This window comes from Vombatus ursinus, unplaced genomic scaffold, assembly GCF_900497805.2.
Source record: "Vombatus ursinus unplaced genomic scaffold, bare-nosed wombat genome assembly UNPS02007408.1, whole genome shotgun sequence".
NCBI classification, from domain to species: domain Eukaryota; kingdom Metazoa; phylum Chordata; class Mammalia; order Diprotodontia; family Vombatidae; genus Vombatus; species Vombatus ursinus.
The window spans coordinates 1,382,570-1,393,363 of record NW_020947186.1 but is presented as its reverse complement, the minus strand read 5'-3'; the positions used below and the strand labels follow the sequence as shown (position 1 = coordinate 1,393,363).

General features: G+C 34.2%; 1 pseudogene; it reads left to right on the top strand.

Annotated features, from left to right (window-relative positions):
- Positions 1-3,870: 3,870 nt before the first annotated feature.
- LOC114033793 lies at positions 3,871-4,513 on the top strand (annotated as a pseudogene).
- The last annotated feature ends 6,281 nt before the right edge of the window (positions 4,514-10,794 follow it).

Here is a 10,794-nt window from a genome sequence, read left to right as displayed (position 1 = left end):
TAACTAATCTTATCACTTGAGAATTATGATGTTTTTGGAAGGAGGTGAGGTAATTCTCAACCTACTTCATTAAAATGTCTATCAGTTGGGATTATCTTGCCTTTGCCAGGGGAGGTCCAATATTGCCAATCAGAAGGAAGATGTGCCTAAGTTTAAAAGATCACTCTTTTAGATAAGTCCCATGGAGATGATTATCTCTGTAAGAGAAAACTGAGGCTCAGAGAGGTTAATGAGTTGTCCATTGTCACATAGCTAGGAAGAATGATTTGAACCCAGGACCTTTCAACTGAAACTGCAATATCTGTAGTTAGTAAAACTGATGCTGAAAACAGTTTGTTTGTTTGTTTGTTTTTCTAATACAAGATATTGTTCTATTAACAGTGAACTGTTTGTAAAACAATGTCACATTGGAACTTCAGCAATAAGCCAGTTGACCTGAACATGATAAATTTATTAGTTAGGCTAGCAGTAACCAATAAATTGGGTCAGTTGTCTCTCATGATGACCAAAGACCCAGAGTAAAAACCAACATGATTAAAAGACTTAACTGATATACTACATTCCATTTAATGAGCAAACTTTAAACCACTACCTAGAATGAATTGTTTTTATTGACTCTCTGGAATAAGATTTCAGACACTTAAGTGGGTAAATGCCTCTACAGACTCATAGATAAAAGGAGGGTGTAATATAAATGTGTCACTCAATTTTAGCCATAGCTAAAATTGAGGAACATCTAAAACTATTATGAACTTTTGAGAACAGGAAACTGGAGACAGCTCCTAAGTCCCAAAAGACTAAATAAACTGCAAAATATGTTTGCTCAGTCTATAAAGAACTACTTTCTTTGATAGCAATCTATGAATTTAGGGAGTCCAGTGTGTGTGTGTGTGTGTGTGTGTGTGTGTGAGAGAGAGAGAGAGAGAGAAAGAGAGAGAGAGAGAGAGAGAGAGAGAGAGAGAGAGAGAAGCAATAGTTTAAAAAAATACAATCATTAGTAGAGATCCTCATTCAATGAAGGTGGTCTCCTACATAGGATTCTGTGGATTTCAACTGAATCAGTCATTTGATGAAAACAAAATTCTTATGGAACGTCAAGGTAATCAGAGACAGTCTTTTTCCCAGAGCTAAGGCCAAGCAAGCAGGCTGTGCCCTGAGCTTGGCATAACAATAATCCTTTGCACTCTGGATGATCTCACCCTTTGGCAAAGTGTATTGCTTTGACCAAAACTAAGTGTTCACTGAGGGATTTATGATTTTCATATATCAACCAATAACTGTTTAGATTTGTTGGAGCTCCTCCTGTTTCCCAGGGACCTGAGAGCCAATGTGCTGCAGCCCAAAGCCATCTATCACATCTCCTGACATGCTCACAATCCTTGTTTCTTGTAACAGCCAAGCAAACCAAACCAGGTACTGTATTCCTGTTCCTATCACGCTAACTCTGGTTCTGTACCACACTGAATAATCACAAGGCTCAACAACCTTTAAGACTTAAGACAATTAATTTAAGAACTGTTCCCACAGGACCCAGGAACTCTTGCATTGTCCACACATGAGCCTGCTATGGGAACTGATAAGAATGATTATGTTGTGGTCCAGACCACGTGTGTGTGTGTGTGTGTGTGTGTGTGTGTGTGTTTAATGTATATAAGACCTGCCTTTGCTCCAGTATGTTAAGCCCTCCTTTGGGGGGAGGGGAGGTTGCAGAGGGTGGGGTAGGAATTCTACTTGCAAACATTTTCCTCACTTTGAAATTAATTAAACTTCTGTTTAATCCCTGACACAACTGCCTCTGGCCTGCTCTGTTAGGCTCTGGCCATTCCCAGGTTAGATGCTAGTTCCAGTCCAGCTGACAGGGGAAAAGCTTAACACATATTTCACCTTCTTAATTTATTTTGTTACTGGCCACAATATTTTTCCATTCTTGTGGTTTCCCTTGTTGATCTCCTCTAACTTTTGCTTTCCCAAACTGAGTATCTTGATGTTTCTAGGCACATTCATATTCTGTGTACCTGTGAAGTATATCTATACAGTGAATTCTCTTTGAAATCAGTGGGAATTCTTCACTATACCACAACTTCAGGGGTGTGAAGGAACCTCTCATTTTGGTTGATCCTAATTTACACACATCCTTTTTCTCTCTCATTCACATAACATTTTCTAAAACTTAAAAAAAATGTAGACATTCTTAGGAAAATAATGTGGATGGAGTTTGGGATAGAAGAACTTACAGGAGAAAGATCAATAAGTGAGTGCAGTAGAGACTGCTTTCAAATAGACTCCTAAAACTGAGAAGACTGGTATTAAAAACTCTTTTAGGGGAATGGTCAGAGACAGCTTTAAATTTGTATTATTGTCAGCTTTAAAGATCAGCATATACTGGTCTCTAGTGTTGGTTGAATGAGTGTATGAATGAATTGAAGGGGGAAAAAAGTTAAACACAACTACTTGACAAGGAACATGCTATGTACCGAGGATAAAACTACAGAAATCAGGCACTCCTTGGTATCTAGGAGCTTATATTATTGTAAAAATATTTTATTGTAATTTTTTACTTTCCATCATCTAGATTTCCCCCATATCCTTCCTCCAATAGATCTATCCCTTAAAACAAAGAATTGCCTTTTAAAATGAAAAAGAGGAAGATGAGAAGAAAAAAATTAGCCAACTGATCAACACAACAACAATATTACCTCATATACCTTACATATATTAGGTTTGTTCTAATTGCCGTGAAGGTAGCTGAAGCAGAAATTGTGGAGTATTTAGAGCTTGATCAGACATCAACGACACCAAGATCATCCACTGTATCTCAGGCCATCACCATTCACCTTGACTTTGTCTTGCCACTAGACTTTGACGACTCTGGAAGAAGTAATGATGCTGATGACTTTGTGCAACTCTGCTTTACTTAAATCCAATTCATTCACAAGTTAAGACATCAACTGTGATGTTATTGATCCTTTTCTGAAATGAAGAAAAACAACATTTTAATGAGAGATAACTTGCAAATACTTATATTCAAATAAAATATATACAGTGTAAATGGAAAGCAATCTGAAAGGGAAGAAACTAGTGGCAGATGGGGGGGCAGGAATATGTGGACAAAGGGTTAATGACCGTATTTCCATAAGTTTTCATTTTAATCTATATTCTTTTTTTTTTAATCCTATGGCTAAGGAATCATCAAAACAATGAATGAAGATCTGGTTTGTATCTTTGGCTAATTTCTATACTGAAAGAAGTCAGAGAAGTCAGAAGGAAAATTTGAAGAGGGGAAGCATTCCAGGCATGGCAAAAATATGAAAAGCCAGAGTCAGGAGATGGAGTGTCATGTGTGAGGAATAGCAAGAAGGCTAGTGTAACTGGATCATATGGTCAAATCTAAGAAGATTGGAAAGGTAGAGGGGGACCAAGTTGTGAAGGGCTTTAAAAGTGAGAGAATAAAATCATTAATAAATAACACCTTTAAAAGTCAATCAGCTCTCTCCAGAGCTATTGCTGGGACATATTATATTTCACTGCCTCTCCCTGGTGCCTTCATGAGACTAGTCTACAACCTCTGAGAGTATTCAACCAGAGGTCTCCTACCAGGGGAACCTGCCCAAGAAGCCCTCATTGAAGAGAGCAACAAGTATAGAACATCTTAGCTGAAACAAGTTCAATAATTTGGTATGAAGCTCAGAAGCAGATAGTGCACATAGGAAGACATACATGAAATTTTTTTTTTCTGGGAAAGTAGTGTTCATGATCTTTTCTAAAGCTCAAAAGAAAAAAGAAATCAAGCCTGTATGGGAATTATATAAACAGAGCCACAGGGTAGTAATGTTTGAATAGTCTGTGTAAAGGTACACATACATTGCCAAAATGAGCAAAAAATAAAGCACTGACACTCCTTTAGGAAGGATAAGTGGGGCAAAATTTCCTTCTCTCACAGGTGATACGGCAGAAATGAATCACATCCACAAAGAGATGGAATACACTAAAGGGATTATCAAGAGAATGAGGGTTCCAGAAAAAAATAGATAAATAAAAGTAGCTTTATTACCTTCTGAGTTGGAGACAAGATTCCAAGAAGGAGTCCCAAATGCTAGTCCAATGGTACAATTCCAAAGAGGATGGTTATAACAGGTAATAATGAAGATAGTCTATCTTCAACATGAGCAGACCATTACTTTATCCAGTTAACAGCCTTCAAACTCTAGCCATTAAAACACCTCCCCATGTTCTGACATTAAGTGAGAAACCACTCAATCTTCTGAACTTAGGAAGGGACCTCCCTCCAACCCCCTAAAAAGAAGATGAAAAGTTACAATCAAAGGAAAAACCAAGTCATCACCAAGTCTGTACAGCTGACAGGCTGAAAAGAAATATGTTTCTCACCAAAAATGCCACAGGACAAAACAGACAGTTGGTCAGTAGTGATTCCACATGTCACAGATCAGATTTTATCTCAAGAAATAAAATTTCAAGTTTCCAGTCATCATTTTCAGTCCTGGAATACACATAGTCTTTCAAATTTGGACATAGTTGAAGAAACACCAGATAATGTTGCTATTATAGATGCTATTTTCTTAAGATGTTAGATTATCAAACAATCAATTCCACCAACTTCTGGAAGAAGAAAACAAAGAATGTGTGAAAAGAGGAATAATCATGTACTCAATTATTGTAGCTTTCTGATTGCTTAATTGGTGGCTTTGGTTTCATTGCTATGGAGCATGGTCCCCAAGATCCTCAATCTCACAGAGTGCAGAACACCAGTGAAACTTTTTCTTGGGAGTGTTCATATATGGAATAAAACAAGCATTTCCATTACATGGTATGATAAAAAATATGAAACTACAAATCTACCATGCACAACTTGCCATTCCTTTCAAATATGCAACAAAATTATCATGTAAATTTCCTTTTATCTTCTTTCCTCCCCACCATAGAGACAGCTACTAAGTGACACAAATAAGTATATATATATATATATATATATATATATATATACAGAGAGAGAGAGAGAGAGAGAGATAAAATTATTCTATACATACTTCTAATTATCAGTTCTCTCCTTTAATGAAGATAGCATCTTTCTTCATATGTTCTTTATACTTAATTTGCATATTTATTATAGACAAAATAACTTATTTGTTCAAAGTCATTCTTAAAACAATACTGCTGCTACTATACACAAAGTTCTCTAGGTTCTGCTCATTTCACCCTTCATTATTTTGGGCAAGTCTTTCTATGATTTTTTTCCTTTCTAAAATCATTGAACTCATCATTTCTTATAGCACAGTAATATTCAATCGCAATTGTATACCACACGTTGTTCAGCCATTCCCCAATTGATGGGCATCTCTGCAATTTCTAGTTTTTCCCACCAGAAAGAGAGCTGCTTTAAATGTTTTACAACACATAGGTTCTTTTACCCTAATTATCTTCAGAAATAGACCAAGTGGTGGTATTGTTGGGTCATAGTGTATAGGTAGTTTAATAACTGTGGGCATAATTCCAGGTTGCTCTCCAGAATGGTTGGCTCATTTTACAATTCCACCAACAATTAATTAGTGTCCTAATTTTTTCCATATCCTTTCCAACATTTCTCACTTTCCTCTTCTATCATTTTAGTCAATCTGGTAGGTGTATTTTTCATCATGGATCCTTTGGAATTGTCTTGAATCATTTTAATGCTGAGAATAGATGAATCTTTCACAGCTGATTATCATGCAGTATTACTATTACTATGAACAATATTCTCCTGGTTCTCCTCATTTCACTTTGAATGAATTCATATAAATCTTCCCAGAATTTCCTGAAACTATTCTGCTCATTATTTCTTATACCACTATCATATTCCATCACAACCATATGGCTCAACTTGATCAGCAGTTCCTCAATTGATGGGTAGCTGCTCAATTTCCAATACTTTGCCATCACAAAAAGAGCTCTATAAATATTTTTGGTACAAATAAGACATTTTTCCTTTTATTTTATCTCTGATATATAAATCTAATAGTGGTATTGCTGGGTCAAAGGTTATGTACAGTTTATAGCCTTTTAGACAGAGTGCCAAATTGTTCTCAAGAATTATTGGAGTAGTTTACATCTTGACTAAGAGTACATTAGTGTCCCATATTTTCTACATTCCCTCGAACATTTGTCACTTTCCTTTTCTGTCATGCTAGCCAATCAGTGGTACTTCAAAGTTGTTTTAATTTTTATTTCTCTAATCAGTATTGATTTAGAACATTTTTTCATGTAACTTTGATAGCTTTGAGTTCTTCTTTTGAAAACTTCATTTACTTTAACACTTTACCAATTTGAGAATGGCTCTTATTTTTTTAATAATTTTGACTCAGTTCCCTATATATTTGAGAAATGAGGGCATTATTAAAGAAAGTTGCTGTATTTTTTTTTAACTGTTTCCTTTCTTCCTTCTAATTTTGGCTGCATTAGTTTTGTTTGTTCAAAAGCTTTTTTTAATTTTTATTTTCATGTAATCAAAATTATCCATTTTATTTTACATGACCTATCTCTGTCTTCTTTAGTAATAAATTCTTCTCTTATCCATAAATATGACAGGTACATTTGTCCATGCTCCCATAGTTTACTTCTGATGTCACCCGTTATGTCTAAATCATTCATCCATTTTTATCTCAGAGTATGGAGTGAGGTGTTCCCCTGTAACTATATTCTTCCAAACTATTTATCAATTTTCTCAGCAATTATTTTTTGTCAAATGTTGAGTTCTTATCCCAAAATCTTGGATCTTTGGGTGCATCAAACACTAAATTACCATGGTCATTTACTATTGTGTATTTTGTACCTAATTTATTCTACTGATTCACTAATCTATGTCTAAGCCAGTATAAGATGCTTTTGATGATGACTGCTTTGTAATATACTTTGAAATCTAGTACTATTTGGCAGCCTTATTTCATTTTTTTATTGATATTTCTTTGATATTTTTGACCTTTTCTTATTCGATATGAATTGGTACTTAAATACCTTTCTTTTTTTTTCAGAATTTACTTGTAAATCCATGTAATCCAGGTGATGTTTTTCTGAAGGAGCTCATTTACTGATTATTCAATTTCTTTTTCTAAGAGAGTTATTTATGTATTCTCTTTCCACTTTTCTTAATCTGAGTTCTTAATCTGTAAATATTCACCCATTTCACTTAGATTCTCAGATTTGTAGGCATATAGTTGGCCAACATAGTTCTGAATTATTACTTTAGTTTCATATTAACTGTTGGTGAAATATTTTCATTTTTGATATTGGTAATTTCATTTTCTTGTTTCTTTTTTATATCAAATTAACCATTTTTTTCCAATTTAGTGTTGATTTTTTTGAATTTCTCATTTTTCTAGGTTTTTTTTTTAGTTGCATGTCCAATTCATTGATCTGCTCTTTCTCTATTTTTTTCTTGTAGTAATCCCTTAGAGACATACATTTTCCCTTAAATACTGCTTTGTCTGCATCTCATAAATTTTGTTATGTTGTCTCCTTGTTGTCATTCTCTTTAATGAAATTACTGACTGCTTCTACTATTTGTTCTTTGACCTAATACTGTTTTCTGGGATTAGATTATTTGGTTTCCAAATAATTTAATCTATCTTTTCACAGACTTCTATTGAATCCATTTTTATTGGATTAGACCTGAAATGAATGTATTTAATATTTCTGCTTTTCTGCATTTCATTGTGAGTTTTGTTCCATGGTGCATGGAGATTTTGTGTGTAGTTTCCATGAACTGCTGAGAAAAAATGTGTATTTTTTTCTATTCCCATTAAATTTTCTCCAAAAGTCTATCCTATCTAACTTTTCTAAAATTCTATTGAGCTCCTTAAATTCCTTCTTATTTATTTTTAGTCAGATTTATCTAGTTCAGAGAGGGGAAACTTAAGGTTTCTGCATTAATATAATTTAATTGTTTCCTCTTGTAACTCATTTAATTTCTCCTTTAAAAATTTGGATGCTATACCATTTGGTGTGTATATGATTAGTATTGATATTACTTTATTGTCTATGGTACCTTTTAGCAAAATATAATCTCCTTGCTTATCTCTTTTAACGAGATCAATTTTTGCTTTTGCTTTGTCTGAGAGCATGCTTGCTATTTCTGCTTTTTTTTTTCCTTCAGCTGAAACATAACAGATTTTGCTCCAGCCTCTTACCTTTATTCTAGGAGTGTCTCTGCTTCAAATATTCGTCTTGTAAACAACATATTGTAAAATTGTGATTTTTAATCCACTATGCTGCCTGCTTCTGTTTTACGGGTGAGTTCATACCATTCACAGTCACAATTATCATTATTGTTTATTTCTCTTCATCCTCTTTTCCCCATGTTTATCCTTCTCTCTCTCTCTCTCTCTCTCTCTCTCTCTCTCTCTCTCTCTCTCTCTCTCTCTCTCTCTCTCTCTCCTCTCTCTCTCTTTCTCTCTCTCCTTTCAACCAGTGCCTCCTCACAAGTGCCTCTTGTTTTGACCACCACCTTCTTGAATTCACCCACCTTCTGTATCCCACTCCTTTCATACCTCTCTCATCCTAATATCTCACAGGCTGACATAAATATCTATACTCAACTGAGTATGTTATTTCCTCTTTGAGTCAATTTTGGTGAAATAAGGTTCCAATATGACCACCCCCCATCTTGCTCTCCACTGTAAAAGCTCTTTCACAGATCTTTTGTTATGGGATCATTTACTCTGTTTTATCTCTCCCTTCTCCCTCCTCCCAATGTACCACTCTTTCTTACCCTTTCATTTTTTGATGTCATTACATCATAATCAACTCATGTTCACATCAAGTATGTGCTATGTGTACTCCTTCTGAGTGCCCTGGTAATGATAAAGTTCTTAGTAGTTACAAGTATTATCTTCCCATGTAGGAATATAAACAATTTAACCTTATTGAATCCCTTATGATTTCTTTTTCCTGTTTACCTTTTTTATGTTTTTCTTGAGTCTTGTGTTTAAGAATCATATTTCTTATTCAGTTCTGGTCTTTTCATTGGGAATTATTGAAAGTCCTCAATTTCATTAAATATCCATTCTCCCTTCCCCCTGTATACTTAGTTTCTCTGGGTAGATGATTCTTGATTGTAATCCTAGCTTCTTTGTTTTCTGTAATAGCATATTCCAAGCCCTCTGATCCTTTAATGAAGAAGGTGCTAAATCCTGTGTTATTCTGATTGTGACTCTGTGCTATTTAAATGATCTCTTTTTGGCTGCTTTCTTTTTATCTTAACCTGGGACCTCTCATATTTAGCTATAATATTCTTTGGAGTTTTCATTTGGGATCTCTTTCAAGAAGTGATTGGTGGATTTTTTCAGTTCCTATTTTACCCTCTGGTTCTAGGATATCAGGGCAGTTTACCTTAATAATTTCTTGAAATATTCTTTTTTTTTTGTCTTGGGGTGGAAAATTGTTTCTCTCCTTTTTTTTTTTTTTGGTTGTGTCTGCCCTCTGCATGAGTCCTTTTGAGACATGATTTTAAATTTGTTTGGAGGGGAATTTGGGAAAGCTTAAGAGAGTTTCTTCTTTAATTCAACATCTTGGCTCCATTCCCCAAGAAAAGAAGAATCATAAATGAAGCAACTGAGTGGCTCATTGCCTGATGAAATGAAAAAAAAAAAAAAACAACACATAAATAACTTGGAAATTTAGTGTGAGTTTTATTAGTTAAGAAAAAAACAACTGTTGGGAGTATTGGAAAACAGTCTGGGAGAAACGAGACTTAGACTAACACTTCACTGTATATTCTACAATTCATTCTAAATGAATACATGTCCTTAATATTACAGATCATACTATTTAAAATTGAGAAAAAAAAACAAACCTATGAGTGTGATATGAATATCTAACCAAACATGATAGAGTCAATACCAAATGATAAAACAGATAACTTTAATTATAAGAAAGTGAAAAGCTTTTGCACAAATTTAAAGATAAACAGTCAAATCAGTCAAAATATTATTTTTTCTAGTAAAAGCTTAGTTTCCAACATATATAAGGAATTAAGAAAACCTCTTTCTGTGTCTCTGTCTCTCTGTCTTTCTGTCTCTGTCTCTGTCTCTCTCTCTCTTTCTCTGTCTCTCTTTTTTCTCTCTCTTTTTTCCTGTGTGTGTGTGTGTGTGTGTGTGTGTGTGTATCTGCCTATACCTGTCTGTTTTTTTTTCTCTATGCTTCTCTCTGTCTTTCTCATTTGTTTTAATTTATTTCAAGACTCATCTTATTTGAGAGGTATTAATTGTTCTTTGGTTTATTTAGGGTTCTAAACAACTTTCTGGGAAAAAAAATTGAGAAGTAAAAAAAAACTAGATGAAAATTTTTTTTTGTATGTAATGCACTGATTTCCAAAAAGTGGGATTGCCAAATCATAAACTAAGGTTAGTCTCAGCAACATTCTCTTTGCTTCCATGCTAATAAATCCAAGATTTCTTATTAGTATTCTTTGCATTTGGATTTTCCACTTAATTTTGTTATTTCTTTTCTTGTTTTCATTTTTGTTCAGGAGATATGTTTCCAGAAGTGTTTAAAACTCCTAATGTGGAAATCTTTCCATAAGAAAAGCATCTCATTTGACAATATTTTTAAAGAAAAAAGAGGAAGAAAAAATGTTAAATGCATTCAAAAATGTGAAATGATTTGTTATAACACAAACCTGTGTACCTTCCACATCTGCAAAGAAGCTACGCAAAGTGTCTTATCATATATCTTTTGAGGGGTCATGCTTATTGTTTTTCATTCTATAACAATCATTTTCATTTGTTTTGTGAATGCTATTTTCAT